The following is a 23641-nucleotide window of genomic DNA, read 5'->3' as shown; positions in this document are numbered from 1 at the left end:
TGGATGAAATGCAGTACTGAAGTGTAGCTTTGTACCTAGTGCATCTTGCAATTTCTTCTAGAAATGCGATGTAAATCTCGGATCTCTATCCAAAACAATAAAAATAGGTACTTCGTGTAATCTCACAACCTCGGAGATATACAATTCAGAAAGTTTGTGAAGCGAATAATCTATACGCACTGGAATGAAATGAGCTGATTTTGTCAACCGGTCAACAACAACCGAAATTATATCTTTCTTACTCGGAGATAGGGGCAATCTCGAAACAAAATCCATAGTCACTCTATCCCATTTACATTCGGGGATCATAGTTGTTGCAATAAACCAGACGGTACTTGATGCTCAACTTTAACTTGTTGACAAACCAAACATTTCAAAACAAATTCTGAAATGTCATGTTTCATGCCATGCCACTAATAAAGCTGTTTCAAGTCATTATACATTTTTGTGCTTCTCGAATGAACAGAAAAATAACTACTACGTGCTTCATTCAAGATCATCTGAATCAACTCTGAATTTCTCAGAACACATATTTGGCCTCTGAATCTTAAACAATCATTAGAATCAACTTGAAATTTTGAATCAAGGTTTGAATCACATTGAACTTGTAATGCCCTGAAATTGGGCCTAGAAGTATTGGGCTTTGAACATGGGAGTGGTTAGGAGACTGCTCATAAATATTTTAGTTAAGCAAGAAGTGGCACAAATTTCATGTTTGCTTTATTGGCTAAGTGATTTGGGTGTGGTTGGGAGTGTTTGAGAAGCCTAGGTTCAAGTCTAGGCTTTTGCAAGAATTTTAGTGTTTCCCCTTAAGTGAACCTTGGCATTAGTTTGTAGGCCTTATAAATATTTGTGGATGAAATGTGTCACAAAAAGAGCTTGTGGTGCAGTGGTAGGTGGCGTGTGGAGTTCTCTTGAGGTCTAAGGTTCAAGTCGTAGGAAGGTAAGAAGAGTATTTATTTTGCTGTCTTGCCAGGTGAGAAGCAGAGTTTGATTGAAACTCTGTTGAGGGAAGTTTGAACTGGTCAAGGAGTGGATTATGGAGGAAATCATGGAGAAAATAAATGAGGATTGTTAGGAGGAAATTGTGGAGAAAATCAAGAGAGGTGGAGGTGTGGGAGAGAAGTGTGCCAATTTTGGAAAGTAAAGCACTCAGGAATTTTGGTTTCGAGAAGTGAGTGTTTTTTGGGGTTTGTAACATTTTTGGATTTTTCTTTTGTTTTCTAGAGGTCGATTAGTGCAAAAGAGTTTATGATAGTGCCTTTTCCCCTTTGCTGGTTTCGGTTTTACACTCTTCTTCAATTTCTCGACTCTCATCTTTTTGCCTCTTCTACTCTCCTTCTTCTAAAACTATTTCTCTTTCTTTCTCTTTAAACCGAGTACATACCTCCTCCCTTTCTCAAACTCTATCATTTTTTTTATTTTTGTAGCCTGGAGACTATGGCCGATTTAATTATTCTTCTTCTCCTTCCTTTCTCAATTGCTTTCTCTTTGGACCGATTGTTTTAAACCCTTTTTCCCTTTCAACAATTTTGATTTTGACAAGTTTTTCTCATGGCCGATTATTGTTTGGTTCCTCTGCCAAAAGCAATTCTTTTCCCTTCCTTTTCTTTAGGCTGTCATTTTACCTGGGGTTGCTGTCGGAAGTTGGGGGTTATTTCTAAGTTTAGAACGCTCCCTTGTTCTCTGTTATTGCCAATATTCCATCGTACTTTTACCACACTGTGTTGAAATTGCTCTTCTGCCTTCTCTACTAACTTTGAATTCTTTTCGATTCTACGTTTTGCGACTTCGGTGGGTATACCTTTTGCTATGGATCAATTATTTTCATAAATATATGTTAATAGGAGGTGTGATTCGCTTGTAATTTTAAACAAGGAGTGGGTAATCACTCTTGATCAACAGTTAAGTGTGAATATTCGTTGGCTCAAGCAAGGTAGGTGGTTATGGTTTAAGTGACTAAGTATATTGATTAAGGTTGGTTGTATTCCAATTGACATGCGATTAATCGTGTGTTGTGAATGTATATAGGTTTTGGTACTCGAGGACTATTCGCATGGATTTCGCAAACATATGTGTAACCGTACGCCCAATTTTACTATGGTGTGTATTCACACCAGTATGTTACTGTGAATCGGCAAAAGCTGAGAAGCCAAAAAGCTGAAACTTCGGCATTTGAGGCCTCTCGAGCGTGCGAACGCTCGTGTGGTAAACTAAGCCCACAAATCATAGGCGATAGATTGTAGAGGCCGCCACGAGTGTTCTTCTGGGTTGGGTAGTTATGGGCCTCGTTGGGCCAAGATGGGCAATGTTGGCCCAATGGGCTCGTGGGCCCTATACAGATAAAATTTACGGTAAGTGATAAATATTAGACTGGGCTATGTAGGTCACATAGCCGTAACTAAATTTGGGCTAAATGGGCCACACGAGTGTGTAAGCCCACTTGGGCCAAGTAATGGGCCTTGGGCCCATTTACACCATTATGATCATTTAGGTTTTCTGTGTTGTTTGAGGCAACTATAGACCTTCGGAGAGGTCGTTAAATGCCCGTAATGACTTTGTAGAGTAAAATGATCTAATGCCCGTATAGGGTAAAATGACCGTAATACCTCTATAGGGTAAAATGACTGTAATGCCCTTGTAAGGTAAAATGACTGTAATACCCCTTTATGGTAAAATGACGATTATGGCCTTATTTTCCGTATGACTGATGTGCTTATGTTTTACATATACGATTGTATTGAGTATGACTTTGCATACACGTAATATTCATGCATGACATACTGCATGGGGTTGGGATTTTGATATGGAGGAAGTATTGTACTGATGACTATGTCACACTCACTGTTACAGGTGGCTTTGCCACATTTACTATTTCTGGCAGTTATGCTGCATTATTATTACTGGCAGCTTTGTTGCGATTTTGGTGTGCTAGTTGGGTGGGTCGATTTCTATCCCTACATGATGTGTTGGTTGGTACGGGTGGTGTGCTGGCTGGATTTGGGTGGGATGCATGATTGCATTACACTACTGATACTACATTGGGCTTAGGCCCACACTGCTACTATATAGGGCTAAGGCCCAGACTGTATGTACTGATACTGAATAAGGCTCAGGCCGAGATTGTTATCGATCTGGGCTTAGGCCCAGACTGTGTTATTCACTGTTTGTTTGTTACTACGATTACACACTGAGTTTTCATAAACTCACCCTTTTCTTTTAACTGTATAGGTAATCCTCAACCTTAGACGGTTTGGAGCTGCGAAGGACTCGGAGGTGGTCACATGATTGCTTATGTTCTACTTTTGACGCTATTTATTTTAAAATTCATATTGGGTTTTTGATTATGTAATAAGGCCATTTGTGGGTTTAAGTTTTAATTGGGCTTTTGTTCTCTTATATTAAACTGCTAATTTAGGTAAAGACGAGTTTTTAAAACAATTACTATTTTCTAAAACACGTGTTTTAAACTTCATCGACTTAAAAAGCTTCCGCGTCTTTAAATCAATTTAATGTAACACTGATGGTTAATAAGGTAAAAATTTTCACGAGAACTTTTGATAAATAATAATAAAAGGATTTAAACTCAGTAACGGATTTTTATCAAAAAGAACAATTTTCAAAAAACACTTCGATGTGACACGTCAGATTCGGCCATAACGTCTAGGCCGGGTTTAGGGTGTTACAGAACTTGTTTTGCTAACATTTCATTATCAACTTTCTAAGCTTCATAAATCTGCTATAAAAACAATAGTCTCGCTTTCAACTCAGCTACAATCGAGCCGTCATCAGATAGAGCCAACTGAGTATTCATTGCACGTAGAGCATACACAGATTTTCGGCTTAATGCATCAGCAACAATATTAGCTTTTCTTGGATGATAATCAATCACTAACTCATAGTCCTTTAGCAATTCTAGCTATCTCTGCTATCATAAATTCAAATCTTTCTGAGTTATCAGATATTTGGAACTCTTTTGATCAGAATAAATATGGCATTTCTCACCGAATAGATAATGATGCCAAATCTTTAATGCAAACACAATGGCTGCTAACTCTAAATCGTACATCGGGTAATTCTTTTCACGCGGTTTCAACTGTCTCGAGGCATAAGCTATAACTTTGCCTTATTGCATCAAAACGCAACCTTGTCCATTCAGAGATGCATCACTATAAATCACAAATTCTTTTTTTGATTCTGGTTGTACTAATATTGGAGCTTTAGTTAAAAGAAGTTTCAGTTGATCTAAACTTTTTTGACATTTCTCAGACCACTCAAACTTTACATCTTTCTATAGCATTCTTGTCAATGGAGTTGCAATCATCAAAAAGCCTTTTACAAATTGTCTATAATAGCCAGCTAGTCCCAGAAAACTGTGGACTTCAGATACATTTCTCAGAGGCTTCCAATCCATTATTGTAGATATCTTGCTGGGATTGACTCGAATACCTGATGCTGACACAATATGTCCCAGAAAACCAGCTTCTCGCGACCAAAATTCACATTTACTAAACTTTGCATATAACTGCTTATCACGTAGAGTTTGCAATACAATTCTCAAATGCTCGGCATGCTTAGTTTCATCTCGTGAATATATCAATATGTCGTCAATAAATACAACAAAAAATTGATCTAAGTACGGTCTAAAACTGGTTCAATAAGTCCATAAATACAGTAGGTGTATTCATTAGTCCAAAAGGCATAACTAAAAATTCATAATGCCCGTACCTCGTTCTAAAAGCAGTCTTTGGCAAATTGGAGTCTTTAACTCGTAATTGATAATAACCCAATCTCAAATCTATCTTTGAAAACACTGTAGCCCCTTTCAATTGATCAAACAAATCATCAATTTGCGGTAGAGGATATCTTTTCTTGATCGTCACTTTATTAAGCTGTCGATAGTCTATACATATTCTCATGGTACCGTCTTTCTTTTTCACAAAAAATACAGGAGCACCCCAAGGTGAGAAACTCGGTCGTACAAATCCTCTATCAGTTATTTCTTGTAACTGAGCTTTCAATTCTTTCAACTCTATTGGTGCCATTCTGTACGGAGCTATCGATATTGGCGTTGTTCCCGGTACTAACTCATTGCCAAACTCAACCTTTCGTATCTGTGGTAAACTCAGTAACTTTTCAGGAAACACAGTTGGATACTCACACACAATTGGCACTAATTCAAACTTCTTTTCAGTCACTTTCATATGAAGCACATAAGCAAAATAAGCTTCGCAATCCTTTCTCACATATTTCTGAGCTAACATCGATGAAATCACTATTGACAAGCCATTTAGATCATCTGACTCAATCAGGATAATCTCATTATTCTAACACCTCAAATCAGTTGTCTTTCATTTGCAAATCATAACAGCATCATGCAATGCCAATCCATACCAAGGATTATATCAAACTCGTCAAATGACAACAACATCAATTCGGCCAGAAAGTAATTATCCCGAATCATCAAGGGACAGTTCTTGCACACTTTATCAACCAACACACACTTGCCTAAGGGGTTCGATACTCTAATTACAATTTTAGTAGACTGTACAGGCAACGTCTTACTGGATACTAAATTCACACATACAGATGAATGGGTTGATCCTGGATCTATCAATGTAATAACTTTAGTATCTCTATAGTACCAGTGATAACATCTGAAGATAACACTTCTTTGCGAGCGTGAATAGCATAGGGTCGGGTAGGTGCTTTAGCATCAGATCTCATAGAAGTGTCTCGTGTCACACCTCTACCACCACTCACATTGCCCGTGTTTCTGGGTGGTCCACCTTTAGCTACAGTGTTACCCGGCCTCGTGCTCTGAGCATTATCTTTTTTAGCTAACCCTGGGAAATCTTTAATAAAGTGATCTCATGAACCACAACTGTAACAAGTTCTATGATTATTTTTCCCCCAACAATCTCTAGAATGCCATCTTCCACATTGTTAACACTTAGGCTTAACATTTTTTACGTTACCAACACTCGATACCGATGTGGCTTGAGCTTTAGGGTTGATGTATTGCTTTCTATGATCTTTATTCTGATATCCCACGAAAGCTGTCAATTGATTAAAATAGCCTTTAGATTTCTTTGAAAAGGAATGATAAGATTTACTCATCGATCTCTTCCTTGAATCTATTGCCTCTGAATTAGCCTTTCTCTTTTCTTTACTAAGGTCCTCGGTTTTACAAGCCCTCTCAACTAGAACAACGAATTCTTTAATTTCTAGAATCCCGACTAGAAGTTTTATGTCTTCATTCAATCCATTTACAAATCGTTTACACATGATTTCTTTAGTAGACACATATTCCTGGGTATACTTGCTTAATCGTATGAATTCTCTTCCATACTCAGTGACAGCCATTCGGCCTTGTTTCAATTCTAGAAACTCTTTATGTTTCTGATCGAGAAATCACTGGCTTATATACTTTTTACGGAACTCAGTCTGAAAGAATTCCCAGGTAACCTGTTCTCTAGGAACCACCAATGTCAATGTTTTCCACCAATGATATGCATTATCTCTAAGCAAAGATATTATGCATTTGATACATTCTTCCAGAGTACAAGAAAATTCATGAAATACTCTAATCGTGTTCTCGAGCCAGAATTCAGCTCTCTCAGCATCACCTTCAACTGTGGCCAGGAACTTCTCAGCCCCGTGTTTTTGAATCTTAACAACAGGTGGCTTACTTAATCGAATCAGCTCTATTACTTGTGGCACAACTGGGACTTGTTGAGGAACAGGTGGGGGTGGAGGTTGTTGAGAGTCGAATTCATTCTAACGAACTCCGTGAACCACTCACTCATCATTTGAAAGAAGGCTTGCTTTGCCTCTCTTTCGTGACTACTAGTCATGGGTCTTGAGTTAGATTGCGCTGTCCTTTGAGTAGGAGCAGGCGCGTTACTCTTTACATCGTCAGCTACGGCTCTTTTAGGATCCATTTGCATGTATAGCTAGACTCTCACACGCTAAATTATTCCTAAAATTGATTAAACCATAGCTCTGATACCAAAAAAATATAAAGCCCCTAACCCATATCTATCACAGAAATAAGGTTACGGGGCATTACCGAACAACCATAACATAAATCATACATTTGTGCAATCATCATTAAAAACCCATTCAACTCAATTACAATGTCCCTTATAAGGCTCTACGAGACCTTAAAACATGCTTAGAAGTGGTTTGAGACTTAACCGATATCATATGCAAACTTTGAGAAACGTATAAATATTTTTAACATTTAAGGGTCACAAGGCCGTGTGAACAGGCCGTGTGCCTCACACGACTACCAGACACGCCCATGTCACAGACCGTGTGAAAATAGGGCATACATACTGACTTGTACCACATGGCCGAGGACATGCCCGTGTGCCAGACCGTGTGAAATCTAAGTGGGTTACTGAATTGGGTCACACGGCCGACCATATGCCCATGTGCCACACACGGCCAGTAGACACGCCCGTGTGTCTAGGCAGTGTCAAAACTGTAGGGTATACTGAATTTAATTCGAAGGGTACCCCAAGGGACACCTGGCCCTGTAACATGACTGTGTGCCGCACACGGCTAAGACACACGCCCGTGTCTCTGCCTGTGTGGACAAAAATAAGCCATTTGAAAAGCCAATTTGCCACCCTACTCTCGTGTACACAAAGCAACTCATATGATACCATTTCAATACATATTTTAGCAACCAAAACATGTTATTCCATTCACATATCATGCTATCTGTCCACAACTATTTCAAATACTCAAAACCTTAATAAAAAAACATACCAAATCCATATCACACACCATATCATCAACTCAAATCAAACCAACTCATAAAGTATTATATACATCACATATAACACTTACCAAACACATAATTCAAGCCAACTTAAATGGCTATACATACCACATTTACAAACCAAATCTCATGGCTAACATCATGACTCAAAACATACCAAAATGACACTAGCCTATACATGGCATATACCATATATACAAAGCTTCAAAAGTACCAACGAGTTGAACGATAGTGTGATGATGGATCCCGATGATCCTCGATGTTCCAGCTAGCTTCGATAATCTATAAAACATAGACAGAATACACAAGTAAGCTTTAAAAGCTTAGTAAGTTTGTACTAAATATACTCAACTATTCATAATATATAATTCATTAATTATTAAACACTTAGTAAGTCTCATATCACCATTCAATTCTAAACCATGACCATATATCATTTACTTACAAATCTCTTAAGCTTTATACACATAGTATCAACTACCACATAGGTTGTAATATCCTGATTTTGGGCCTAGTCGGAATAGTGGTTTCGTGACCACAAAATCCGAGATAGAAATAATTATTTTATGATTATTTTAAGGTCTATGATATGATTGCATGATTGTGTGAAAATTTCGTGAAGAAATTTTATGCATAAAGTGCTTAATTTGAAATTTGGGACTAAATTGAATAAATTGCAAAACTTGTGTTCTAGAAGCATTTTGCATAAAATTGAATTAGATTATTAATTAGAGGTCCTTAAAGAGTAATTTTACCAATTTCTAAGTCTATGGACAAAAATTGGACATGGATGGAATTTTGGAAAGTTTAGTAGTAAGGGCATTTTGGTCATTTAGGGTAAAATGAATTAAAATACAAGATTAAAAGCCAATTTTGCTCATCTTCAACCCCATGGCCGAATATAGCAAGGAGAAACCATGGCTAGGGTTTTTCAAGCTTCCAAGCTCGATTGTAAGTCCGTTCTAGCCTCGTTTTTAATGATTTTTACGTTTTTGGAGTCCCGGTAGCTCGATTTAGCTTATGCTAGCAATAATTTAACCTAGGGTTTATATTTGGAAAAATACCCATAGGTGAAATTTGTGTATTTTGGTGTTTTATGATAGAATATGAGGTTTTAAATTACGTTAGACAATTTGTGCTACTCGGTTTTAAGTGAAAACGAGCAAAAGGGCTTAATCGGTAAAAATACCTAATAGTCATAAGTACATGTTAGAGTGAGAATTTGATGTTGCCATAGAAGGAAAAATGATCAGCATGTCATAAAACATAAGAAAATAGGCTGAATTTTAATTTACGAGCTTTGGGGCAAAAGTGTAAATATGCAAAAGTTTAGGGGCAAAATTGTAATTTTCCCAAAATATGATTTTGGGTCAATTTGAATAATGTGAGTCCTAATTAGACTATATTTTAAATGATAGAGCAAGGAAAACTGAAATTGGGCTAAAATGGGGAAAATACCAAGTTGTGGACGAAATGGTAAAATAGCCATTTTAGCATACGAGGTAAGTTCATGTGTAAATAATGTAGCATAATTGTTATTTTTAAGTTATTGATATTAATTATGTGTTATGCTGAATTTCATTATGAAATGTATGCTTTGTGGTTAATTTCAAATAATGTGTAAATTATGTGAGCTACTTGTTAAATATAATTGTTACTGAGTATTGATTTGGCATTCTACGAAGACGGCAAGAATAAGTGTTCGAGGAAAAGCCCGTTTGAACCTTAGGAATAGATTAGGATACAAGTGACATGTCACTAGGATGGTTGAGCATCCGAACTCGTTGAGTTGAGTCCGAGTTCACTTATGGATGCGAATGTCCGAACTCGTTGAGTTGAGTCCGAGTTCGTGAGATGTAACTAGGCATCCGAACTCGTTGAGTTGAGTCCAAGTTCACTTATGGATGCGAACGCCCGAGCTCGTTGAGTTGAGTCCGAGTTCACTTATGGGCGGGTTACATGGTAGCTTGGCTACATATGTGGCACTTATGTGCAAGTTATCCATGTATCCGAATTATATTCCGATGTGTTCAACGGGTAAAGTTCTACTCAAATGGAGGAATACTCAAGATGAAAGGGACGTATTGGTAAGTGTTGTGAAATGGATACTTTGAACAGGTATGTACTTAACCCTCGGGTTGAAAACTCGATATAACAACAATATGGTAAGATGATAAATGAAAAGGTGATATGAATGTCTTGGTGATGATTATGCAAATGATGTTTTATGTTTGCTTATATGGTTATGTTACTTGCTATTTGCATGTGAGCTTACTAAGCATTTATGCTTACTCCTCCTTTTCATTCCTTGTAGTGTTGACAAGCCAGCTCGAAATCGGAAGCGGTCGGAGGCACGTTCACACTATCCGTATACCATCTTGGCATAATGGCTTGTATATTTTGAGTATGGCATGTATAGCATTATAATCATTTTGTATATATGGTCTTATGATATGGTTATTGAGTGGTATGGAAATAGAAATGCTTGGTAATGATTAGCCATTGGAATGGCTAATCATGATCATATTTGGTATTATGTATGTCAAATTGCTAGCTAATCCATGGAAACCATGAAATAGGTAAAATTTACCATAAAATAGATTCAGACAGCAGCAGTGACGTGAGTTTGAAAAATCACTAAAAATAGTAGAAATGGAATTAAATAATGAATAAGTTATGGAATCGAATCTTGATGAGTCTATTTTCATATGGAATAAGCGAAACAGGTATATAAGCTATATTTTATGAGATGTTTAAATTTTTGTGAAACAGGGCCAGAGCGATTTCTGGATCCCCTGTTCTGACTTTGGAAATTCACCATAAATTTTACAGAGATAATTAGAAATCACGCTTTATATGTACAGATTCCTTATTGAGTCTAGTTTTATTAGAGACAAACAGTATAGTCATTGAAGCTCTGTACAGGGAGATATCTGATTCGTAATACACAGAGGTCAGAGTAGTTGAACCCTGAAACAGGGGAGACTTTAACTAATAAACTGTACTAATTGGCCCAACCAAAATTCTAGAAAAAATTAGTAGATATATATATGAGTCTCGTTTCAGGAAAAATTTACAGAATTGGATTTCGAGTTTCGTAACTCGAGATATGATTTTAAAGCGACTGTGATGCAGTTAGCCAGCTTGTCTGGAAATTTTAAAATGAATTGTATGAGCTGTTTAATTAATGAATTAAGTCCGTTAACACCTCGTGTTCGACTCGCAACGGTATCGGGTATGGGGTGTTACATTTAGTGGTATCGAGCAGGTTTAGTCGGTTCTCGGACTAACCTAGCATGTGTAAAAGTTTAGCTATACATGCCAGCGATGCGTGATAGTGTGATGTCTTCCGACGCGTATAAGTACCGTCTTATTTAGGCAGGTACTCTCCAACCGAGCTGCGCCAACCATGTTCAATGTTAAATAAAGGTATTTGAGTAAAATTATGATTATGATAAGTCTCGGTTCAGAAAAGTATGAATAAAGGTTTATGATACATATGTGATAATATGTGAGATGAAAGTTCATGTTGTGATAAATATTCATATTTGCTTAATGCTCATATAATGTAGTGTATGTGGCTTACTTGATAAGATGAACGGAATAAATAGAAAGTAGTAGAGGTATGAATAAAGGTCATAATATTATGATACGAATGAAAATGTCCTTGTCTTGATTGGATGTCGAATGTTGATGAATGTTAATGATATACAAATTTTATGAGATAAAGGATTATAATGAAATGAACTTATCTATGTTAAATTGTTGGACTGAATTATATGATTGTAATGATATGTACATGATGATGCACGAAATGAAAGTTGTGATTGTGATGCAAATATCTATGTTTGTTTGGCCTTATATAATGCCATGAGCATGAATTAATTTAATTAATTGAATGGATAAGTAAAGTGTCTAGAAAACATAGAACGTATGCATAAGTATATTGTCTAAATGGGACAATAGGAAAATTGGTGTAAGCCAACATGAATGAATGACATGATTTTGATGATGTTACTATGATGATGGAAGTTGTGTCATATGTGTATGTATAAGAAAGTCGAGTCGAGGTCCTACAACCCTCCCCTTACCAAAGTGGTACTTATAATGGAATTTCATGAGATTTGTATTGAATAAGTTTTCGGTTGAGAACCCAAAGAGTTCAATGATAGAATAATTATAAGTATGATCCGAGATTGAAAATGAGCTGATAAGTAAAGTCGAGCCGAAAAGTATCGGATTGACGTAAAATTATTGGAGTTATGCACCGTCCTAGTTAGAAAAGGAATTCTCCTTGGTAAATCGAATTACTCAAGTGCAAGGTCGAGAAAAGTGTAAATCGAAATTTATTCGAATTGACATTCTTTAGTGAATGATTTAATATGAAATTTGTGACGGCAGAACTAGTTGGGGAAATGATATTTCAAATGTGAATTATCTGAGTGTGACGATTATGACCGGATGATTTAGCGATCTCTTTTGAGATGTTCTATGTGTTCACCCGTTCTCGAAATATTTTTATGGCTATTGATCTTCGAAGAAATTCTTGTTATATGGGAATGTCTTCTAATTTTGGTGTTGGATGAAAGCATTGGTAGTCTGATTGGTTTATAATTTATATTGCTCTATTTCATCGGGTATTCTATTTCATTTCGTTCGATAAGAATTGATGAGAGAATTCATATGATATTATGATTCTGCTTCTTCTACTTGATGCTTCATCGATATATATGTATGGGAAGATATATTGATCTTGTTATATTTGATTTCATGGGATTAAATGATGTTTTCTTTTGGACTTTCTTTCTTTGAAGAATTATCGAGGATTCTGTATTTTCTCTATGAATTTGGTTTTCGATTCTCCCATAGTATCGTATCTTGGGTTTCTTTATCCCGGATCTCTTTATTCGGATTTCTTTATTCGGGTTTCTCTATCTTGGATTTCTTTATTCGGTTTTCTTGTTATCTTTGTTCCATAATTTGTCAATTATGACTCATGTTCAAGTAATTCTTCACTTCGTGATAATCATGTCAAATATGACTATACTTCTAATTTGATCTTGGTAATGTGGTGATTTTAGTATTGGGATTTTTCTAATTTCTATGTAAGGATTTGACATCAAGTAAAGGCATAGGTGATAAAAGCGCGAGTTTTAGTCGGTATGGTAAATTATTTATTTGAAAGATTTCATGTGACAATTATGTCGATTATTTTTCCCAAGTCGACAATAGAATTTCATTTTGTACGTATAAAAGAGTAAATAGTTTGAACGAGAAGTGTATATTTATTAGAAAGAGTTGAATATTAGTTTAAGTCACTACGAATGATAAGGTTTCCATCTTGTGAAAGCTGAAAAGTTTATTACATGTTGACAGAGTTCGGATAGATGAGAATATTGGTAACAAAGCGTCGAACTAGACTAGTCTACATTGAGCAATGACTTCGACTTTCAAGAATGTATTGTTGTATGAATTGTGATGTGTTTCAAGACGGTGAGGTAATGTGATAGTTTAGAGCATCCGATGTTACATAAAATCGGAGTTGTTAAAGGGTTAAAGCCGAGCATTGGGATCTATCAAAATTATCCTTGTCAATGTTGATATTGGGATGGAAATGAGAAGGATTATTCTTGAGGCCATATCGAAATTATTTTTATGGCGAAAGAGGAAAATGTGATGTATCCTATTGTTAAATGTTTGGCGAGATCTATAAATCACATTTGTATTGAATGAATTCCTACTCATCGATTCGTGGAATTTCGGTCTCTTTGATTGTTGGATTTCTTGGAATTCGGTCTCCATTAAATCAAGTTGAGATCCGGTTTTATGTCATGATATCATGGGAAATTAAGAAGGGTTGAAAATTTAAGAACAGTTGAGAGTTGAGACGTAAGCTTTTAGATCATATGAGAAATTGAAGAGATGTATTGGAGGTACAGTCTAAGTGCAAGTTCTTGGCACCAAATATGAGATTAAAAGTGAAGACCACTTTTTCGCTAAGATTTTGGGACGAAAATCCTCAAGGGGGAGAGTTGTAATATCCTGATTTTGGGCCTAGTCGGAATAGTGGTTTCGTGACCACAAAATCTGAGATAGAAATAATTATTTTATGATTATTTTAAGGTCTATGATATGATTGCATGATTGTGTGAAAATTTCGTGAAGAAATTTTATGCATAAAGTGCTTAATTTGAAATTTGGGACTAAATTGAATAAATTGCAAAACTTGTGTTCTAGAAGTATTTTGCATAAAATTGAATTAGATTATTAATTAGAGGTCCTTAAAGAGTAATTTTACCAATTTCTAAGTCTATGGACAAAAATTGGACATGGATGGAATTTTGGAAAGTTTAGTAGTAAGGGCATTTTGGTCATTTAGGGTAAAATGAATTAAAATACAAGATTAAAAGCCAATTTTGCTCATCTTCAACCCCATGGCCGAATATAGCAAGGAGAAACCATGGCTAGGGTTTTCAAGCTTCCAAGCTCGATTGTAAGTCCGTTCTAGCCTCGCTTTTAATGATTTTACGTTTTGGAGTCCCTAGCTCGATTTAGCTTATGCTAGCAATAATTTAACCTAGGGTTTATATTTGGAAAAATACCCATAGGTGAAATTTGTGTATTTTGGTGTTTTATGATAGAATATGAGGTTTTAAATTACGTTAGACAATTTGTGCTACTCGGTTTTAAGTGAAAACGAGCAAAAGGGCTTAATCGGTAAAAATACCTAATAGTCATAAGTACATGTTAGAGTGAGAATTTGATGTTGCCATAGAAGGGAAAAATGATCAGCATGTCATAAAACATAAGAAAATAGGCTGAATTTTAATTTACGAGCTTTGGGGCAAAAGTGTAAATATGCAAAAGTTTAGGGGCAAAATTGTAATTTTCCCAAAATATGATTTTGGGTCAATTTGAATAATGTGAGTCCTAATTAGACTATATTTTAAATGATAGAGCAAGGAAAACTGAAATTCGGGCTAAAATGGGGAAAATACCAAGTTGTGGACGAAATGGTAAAAATAGCCATTTTCGCATACGAGGTAAGTTCATGTGTAAATAATGTAGCATAATTGTTATTTTTAAGTTATTGATATTAATTATGTGTTATGCTGAATTTCATTATGAAATGTATGCTTTGTGGTTAATTTCAAATAATGTGTAAATTATGTGAGCTACTTGTTAAATATAATTGTTACCGAGTATTGATTTGCATTCTACTAAGACGGCAAGAATAAGTGTTCGAGGAAAAAGCCCGTTTGAACCTTAGGAATAGATTAGGATACAAGTGACATGTCACTAGGATGGTTGAGCATCCGAACTCGTTGAGTTGAGTCCGAGTTCACTTATGGATGCGAATGTCCGAACTCGTTGAGTTGAGTCCGAGTTCGTGAGATGTAACTAGGCATCCGAACTCATTGAGTTGAGTCCGAGTTCACTTATGGATGCGAACGCCCGAGCTCGTTGAGTTGAGTCCGAGTTCACTTATGGGCGGGTTACATGGTAGCTTGGCTACATATGTGGCGCTTATGTGCAAGTTATCCATGTATCCGAATTATATTCCGATGTGTTCAACGGGTAAAGTTCTACTCAAATGGAGGAATACTCAAGATGAAAGGGACGTATTGGTAAGTGTTGTGAAATGGATACTTTGAACAGGTATGTACCTAACCCTCGGGTTGAAAACTCGATATAACAACAATATGGTAAGATGATAAATGAAAAGGTGATATGAATGTCTTGGTGATGATTATGCAAATGATGTTTTATGTTTGCTTATATGGTTATGTTACTTGCTATTTGCATGTGAGCTTACTAAGCATTTATGCTTACTCCTCCTTTTCATTCCTTGTAGTGTTGACAAGCCAGCTCGAAATCGGAAGCGGTCGGAGGCACGCTCACACTATCCGTATACCATCTTTGCATAATGGCTTGTATATTTTGAGTATGGCATGTATAGCATTATAATCATTTTGTATATATGGTCTTATGATATGGTTATTGAGTGGTATGGAAATAGAAATGCTTGGTAATGATTAGCCATTGGAATGGCTAATCATGATCATATTTGGTATTATGTATGTCAAATTGCTAGCTAATCCATGGAAACCATGAAATAGGTAAAATTTACCATAAAATAGATTCAGACAGCAGCAGTGACGTGAGTTTGAAAAATCACTAAAAATAATAGAAATGGAATTAAATAATGAATAAGTTATGGAATCGAAGCTTGATGAGTCTATTTTCATATGGAATAAGCGAAACAGGTATATGAGCTATATTTTATGAGATGTTTAAATTTTTGTGAAACAGGGCCAGAGCGATTTCTGGATCCCCTGTTCTGACTTTGGAAATTCACCATAAATTTTACAGAGATAATTAGAAATCATGCTTTATATGTACAGATTCCTTATTGAGTCTAGTTTTATTAGAGACAAACGGCATAGTCATTGAAGCTCTGTACAGGGAGATATCTGATTCGTAATACACAGAGGTCAGAGTAGTTGAACCCTGAAACAGGGGAGACTTTAACTAATAAACTGTACTAATTGGCCCAACCAAAAATTCTAGAAAAACATTAGTAGATATATATATGAGTCTCGTTTCAGGAAAAATTTACGGAATTGGATTTCGAGTTTCGTAACTCGAGATATGATTTTTAAAGCGACTGTGATGCAGTTAGCCAGCTTGTCTGGAAATTTTAAAATGAATTGTATGAGCTGTTTAATTAATGAATTAAGTCCGTTAACACCTCGTGTTCGACTCTGGCAACGGTATCGGGTATGGGGTGTTACATAGGTTTCGTACGTTCCTGTACTTTTCCGTATTTATTTATCTCATTTTCACCACTTTGTTCAATACGTTAACCATCCAAACGTCTTTGAATATTCAATGAACTCGCACACTTAGTACAATAATGATTTAGTGCAATAATGATTAGCTGAAGCCATAACGATATCACACACTTAGTGCCATCACATTAAACCGAAGCTATCTTGGTATCGTACACTTAGTGCCTCATATAGCCGAAACTATTCCAATTCACACACTAAGTGCCAAACATAGTAGATTTGTCGTCGTACACATTCGTAGTCACATACATACAATTTATGTATTATTAAAGCATTAAAATCATAATTATAACAATGATTATCACGTACGAACTTACCTTGTACTCAGAATTAACGAATCGGATCGATCACTTGATAACCCTCGATTTTCCCCGATCTAAATTCGAGTTCTTTCTTTCTTGATCTATATGTATTAAAAATTAACCCATTTAATCACCAATTCATTCAATTTAATCCATAAACACATATTTGGACTTTTTTTACTTTAACTCCTAAAGTTCCACATTTATTCAATTTAGTCCCTATTTCACGAAAACACAAATTACACAAAATTTAATTACACCCAAGCCTAGCTGAATTTCCTAGGGACCCCTAACAGCCTAAAACTTTCATTTATTTCATAATTTAACCCCTGAATTTACACTTTTCTCAATTTAATCCCTAATATGCATTTTTACTCAAAATCACTTTACAAAACATGTATATCAAGCACCAAGCTTACATAATTCATCATCAAACATCATAAAACTCATGAATTCATAAATGGAAACTTTCAAAATCATCAACAATTTTAAAAATTGAGACATGGGCTAGCTAGAACATTAAGCAACGATCACAAAAAAATAGATATCATCAAAAACTGATAAAAAACGAACATATAATTAGCAAGAGCAATGGCTGAACCTTCAAGCCATAACAATGGTGTTTTTCACCTCTTAATTTCAGCTAGATGATGATAATATGTCTTCTTTTAGCTTTGTTTTATTTAATTATCATTTATATGCCATTTTACAATTTTAACCTTAATGAAACCTTAATAAATTCATCTAATATATGCCCATTTATGACCATTCCCACTATCAATGGTCTAATTACAACATAAGGACCTTTCATTTATTAAGCCATAACAATTAGACACTTTTAACTAATGGAATACAACTTTTTTATTTTACGCGATTAAGTCCTTTTTCTCAAATTGAGTTATTAAACGATAAAATTAGCTCACAAAATTTTCACACATACATATTCACATGATGTAATCACCAAAAGTAATATTAAAATAATTTTACAACATTAGATTTGTGGTCCTGGAACCATTATCCCGATTTAGCTAAAACTGGGCAGTTACATCTATGCTGCATATGATTGTTCGATCCATTTCCTTGGTTACTCCAAGAAAAGTTCGGATGATTCCTCCATGATGGATTGTAAAAGTTGAATTGTGGTCCTTGTCCACTTCTATTTTGATACTGATTCCTTATATAACAAACTGACTTGGGGTTTGAAGGGCAATTCTCGACAGAATGACCATCCCCACAATATACACAGGAAACAACATCAAATTGACTTGGTGATTGAGCTACAAAATTATTCAAACAATTAATGGTAAATTGTTTTAACATAGAAGAAATAGAAGATACCTAGCAAAGAGTGAATTCAGTGCGTTCGCTTTATGCACTCCAACTACTCGTTTTCCGGAAACTGGTCAATTTGTCAGCCATTGGTAATTGTTAGTAGTGATCCTTTCGATGATCTTGTATGCCTCGTTATAAGAATTAGACAAAATCACACCATTCGTAGAAGAATCTACTATTAATCCTGTATGTGCGTTGAGACCTTTATAAAACATCTCCAATTGGACACAATGACAAATCACATAATGAGCGCACTTACGAAGCAATTCCTTGTATCTTTTTCATGCCTCGTATAAGGACTAATCATCCAATTGTTGGAAAGTAGTTATCTCATTTGTTAACTTTGCATTCTTGTTGGGTGAAAAATACTTTACCAAAAAACTTTTTGCTAATTCTTTCCATGTAGATATTGAACTTGGTGGCAATGAATTCAGCCATGCTCGTTGTAATACCCCTAACTAGTATCCGTCGCCAGAATAGGGTTATGGAGCATTACTGGTCTTATTTCATTAATAATTATACATTTCACATACGCCCGTATCTCTACCCATATAGACAAAAATAGGCTATTTTCCAAGCCATCTTTCTCACCCAATCTTGCATTTACCTACACAAACCAAATGACACATAAAACATGGCATAAATAGGCATTCAAACCAATCTCAACCAAGCCTAATCCATGCTAATTCCATACCAAGAACTATAATATTTATAACATCACAATTTACTTATTCAAAACATACCAATTTCATATTCACAAATCACCTAGTTGGTGAACTTCACATTACACTATCATGCCTAAAATCACAAGTATGCCATATCTCAAATTTCAACCATTTGGTATTCAACATACCAATTTACAACAAGCATTCACCTAGAAAATACCAATCACATAACATAGGTCATTTGCACATATATAAATATACATCACCAAGCATGCCAAAATAAGCCGAATTACATAGTTAAACACATAACCAAGCATTCATCATTTACAAGCCAAATCAAATGGCTAAATCCATTACCAAACTATAGATCAAAATAACTATAACTCCTATACATGCCATATAACAAAATACACAAGTTCAACAATACCAAAATGAAAAAAATAATAGAGCAAGCTATAAAGCTTAGTAAGTTCGTATAATTAATAAGTAAAACTTACTATTCATTCACCATTCAAGTAATATAAACATAATATACAACAAAACCATTTAATCACATAGTTAACATTTATTCATTCACATAATTAATCATGAACTCACAATTTCATGGATTCAATGCTCATATGATATTTGTACACACCTGTACTGATACGTATATATCTCTCACGTTTTCATATCCTCGATTTACTCGTTGAACCATTTGGAATAATATTAGATATGAGGGAATCTCGCACCCTAAGTGCCAATACAAGGCCGAAGCCATCTCAATCTCATATCTCATATAATGCTTACTCTCGAGCTATCAACGGGTCTACTCACACAAGCTGACGAGAATCCGTAACACATGCTAGATAACTCAGCGACCGGTAGGACGTACAGACCAGCACCCAAAACACATAACCCCTAATGGCATGTCATTCGTATCCTAATCTATTACTAATGTTCAAACGGGATTTCACATTGCTGAATTTTTGTTGAACATATCTGTAAGGTCATAATCACAATTAATTCAATAATAAATCATTTAAAACATAATTATATTAATGCTTATTAACATACGAACTTACCTTGATTCACAAAAATGACAAAATGAATCAACTAGTCCAATACTTTATTTTTCCCTCGATCTAGAACCGAACATCATTTTTCTTGATCTATATAATATCAAATTTAACTTATTCAATTATCATTTTACTCAATTTAGCCCAAAAATCACATTATGGCAAAAATTACTCTTTTCCCCTAATATTTCAACATCTTTACAAATTAGTCCTTAGCTCATAAAAATACAAATTCATGCAATTAAGTCTCTACCCATGCTAACCGAACTTCCCTTACTATCATAGTAGCCATATTTTTCATTATTTCACACATTTACCACATAATTTTCATTTTTCAGAAATAAATCCCTAATTTGTAATTTCACCCAAAATCACTTAACAAATGTTGTTTATTTAACAAAAACCATTCATTTTCTACCATCAAACATCAAAATACACACATATTCATCAATGGTAAAACCCTAAACCTTTGACAGTTCTGCAAATTAGTCCTTGGGCTAGCTAGATTAAGCTACAACGACTTCGAAAACATAGAAATCATTAAAAACGGGATAAAAATTACTTACCAATCAAGCCTCAAAGTGATTGTAACACCCTTAACCGGTATCCATCGCTGGAATAGGGATTATGGAGTATTATCGGAGTTTGCAAAACATTCATAAAGAATTTATACTAGTTACTAAACATTTTTTGATATCAATCATAACATCCCTTAAATGGACCCCAAGGCCCCAAATGAGTAGTAAAAATAAATCAGGACTAAATCGGAATCTCATAAAATTTTTCATGAATTTGTTTAAAAAAAATTTCTTATGAATAGTACCCACATGCCCATGTGGTATAGGGACACACCTGTGTGGTAGGACCGTGTGACTAACATGCCCGTGTCCCTAACTCGTGTAACTCTCTGACTTATAAGGCATGAAGAAATTGAAGTCACACAGCCAAGTCACACGCCCGTGTGGCAAATTTTATCTTCAAAATTTAGGTGCAGTTTTCACACCCTCGTGTAACACGCTTGTGTCCAGGGCCGTGTTAAGCACACGGCTGAGACACACTCCCGTGTCTCTGCTCGTGTACCCAATTTTGAGCATTCTGTTTCTCATTTTTAGGATGTAGGTGATGCACGATCGGATCACATGACCATGGGACAAGCTGTGTGTCACACAAGACCAAGACACACGCCCATGTGTCTACCTGTATTGACAAAAATAAAGCCATTTTTGAGCTTCATTTGTCATCCACAACTTATCATTTTCCTGCACCAAAACTCACAAGCACATGTCCATCAATCCATCATCATATTCACATAAAATTAGTCATCAATCATGTAATATTATCTCATGCATCAATGGATATAAACTTACTCTTATCATAAACTTATATGCTAACATAATTCCAAGAAACTAACACATAACAAGCACTTATGTGATTACTAAAACATCACTTCAAAAATTGCCAAACTTAGACCATCACTAGCCACTCTAATGGCTAGATTACAAAACAACAATTACAAGCCATCATTGGCCAAATAAGCTTATACATGTCATTATACCTAATGAGATTTCTAATTATACCAAAATAAGACAGTGGATAGTGTGATGATTGCTCCGACTGACTTCCAGCCTTCGTGAGCTCTTGAGTATTATAAAACATGGAGAATTAAACAGAGTAAGCATTTTATGCTTAGTAAGTTTGTATAACAGAAAATAAACTTACCAATCATATTTATCACTACAAGCATACATAGTCATACTTTTCAAAAAATTTGGGTGAGTTTACCTAAACATAAACACTTAATCAAACAAGTTAACACAAAACCTCATATAAATGTAAAGTAAACATAGATGAGCTCATCACATTACCAACTTCCATTAATTTCACCTTTCCACACTTTAAGAGTCCTTTCCGTCGAACTATTGAAATTTTGATGGATGTTCGGGTAGTATACTCACGTGCAAAAGTACCCGTTAGGGTACATAATAAAAAAGGGACACTCTTGAGCCATACATTTTATAACAGGATTACCAGTCCAGGCTAAATCCTATCCGTAGGATATGCTCTAGATAACTTAATTTGGATTACCCGTCCGGGCTAAATCCAATCTATGACATAAGCTCAAGAGGTTTTACATTAGAATTACCTGTCCAGGTTAAATTCTATCTGTAACATATGCAGTATTATTCTTATTCAAGAAATCACCTTAATTCATCGAAATTCAACATTCAATCGGAACATGACAATTTGTCCATATTTCATAACTTATGACTATTTCATTATGTATATCATCTCATACATATCAACACAATCATGCAATTCATTTCAAGCATATTAACATACATATTTAAGTTACACGAACTTACCTTGAAATTGGTTCGTATTTGAATTTCAACTAATTTGAAACCTTTTGCTTTCCTCGATCTTGTTTCATAGTTGGTCTTTCTAGATCTATATTGGTAAACTATATGGGTAAATTTAACTATTAATCTATCATATTTCGTATACAATTGCATCCTATTACATCCTAGGCAAAATTATCATTTTGCCCCTATATTTTTCAAAAATTTTGATTTTGTCCCTACGCTCAGAAAATGAAATTCATGAAATTTAACCCTCTTTCCAAGCCTAGCCAAAATTTATATACTACATTTATAGCCCATACATTTCACAAATTTCAGAATTTTCCGTGGGTTGTACCACTTTTTCATTTTAGCCCCTAAATCAAGTTTTCATAAAAATTATTTTGTAAAAGTTGTTTATCTATGAATAACTTTTCATTTTCTACCATAAATTTCTATTTTTCAGTATATTCATCCATGACTCAAATTGCATACGTTGATAACTTTTCAAATAAATCCCCTAAATAGAAAGATTAGACTATCCCGATTCGAAAATTATAGAAATTATTAAAAACGAGACTTGATTTCATACCTTTATAAGCTTGAAAAGTTTTCTTCCTCTCTCCTAGAGTTTCCATAAAAAATTTGGGGAAGATGATATGAAAATAGATGGTTTTTTTTCTTTTTAATTATCATCTATTAATTTTTTATTTCCAATTTAGTCCTTACCCTTTTCTAATTTTTCCATGTATGAGTCATTAAAATATCTATTAACTACTCTTCAATGGTCTAATTACCATATAAGGACCCTAATTTTTGAATTCCATAGCTATTTGATACCTATAGCTACTAGAACACAACTTTTGCATTTTATACAATTTAGTCCTTTCCCTAACTAAACACACAATCCGTAAAAAATTTGTATAAAAAATTTCATGTGACCTTCCTATCATGATGCCAACCATAAAATAAAATAAAATAAAATAAAATAAAATAAAATAAAATAAAATAAAATTTTATTTTTGGCTCAGATTTATGGTCCCGAAATCACTGTTCTGATCTCACAAAAAATGAGCTGTTACAACTTTCCCCTTTAGAAATTTTCGTCCTCGCCAGAAAAGAGATTAAGGTATTACTTCCTCATTGCATCCTTAGGCTCCCAGGTAGCTTCCTCTAATCCATGTCGTTTCCAGAGAACTTTTACCAATGCCATCTTTTTATTTCTTAACTCTTTTGTCTCATATGCCAGTATTTTAATCGGTTCCTCATTGTAAGTCATATCAGGTTGAATCTCAACTTCT

General features: G+C 35.0%; 1 non-coding gene across 1 annotated transcript; it reads left to right on the top strand.

The window, feature by feature from the left end:
• Positions 1 to 18515: 18515 nt before the first annotated feature.
• On the top strand, positions 18516 to 18622 carry LOC128295672 (small nucleolar RNA R71). The gene has a single exon (XR_008286232.1). It is a non-coding gene; the product is annotated as a small nucleolar RNA R71 (small nucleolar RNA).
• The last annotated feature ends 5019 nt before the right edge of the window (positions 18623 to 23641 follow it).

Source organism: Gossypium arboreum, chromosome 7 (genome assembly GCF_025698485.1).
Source record: "Gossypium arboreum isolate Shixiya-1 chromosome 7, ASM2569848v2, whole genome shotgun sequence".
Classification (NCBI taxonomy): domain Eukaryota; kingdom Viridiplantae; phylum Streptophyta; class Magnoliopsida; order Malvales; family Malvaceae; genus Gossypium; species Gossypium arboreum.
Note: the sequence above shows the minus strand (reverse complement) of the source record. Positions and strands in the feature narration are given on the sequence as shown.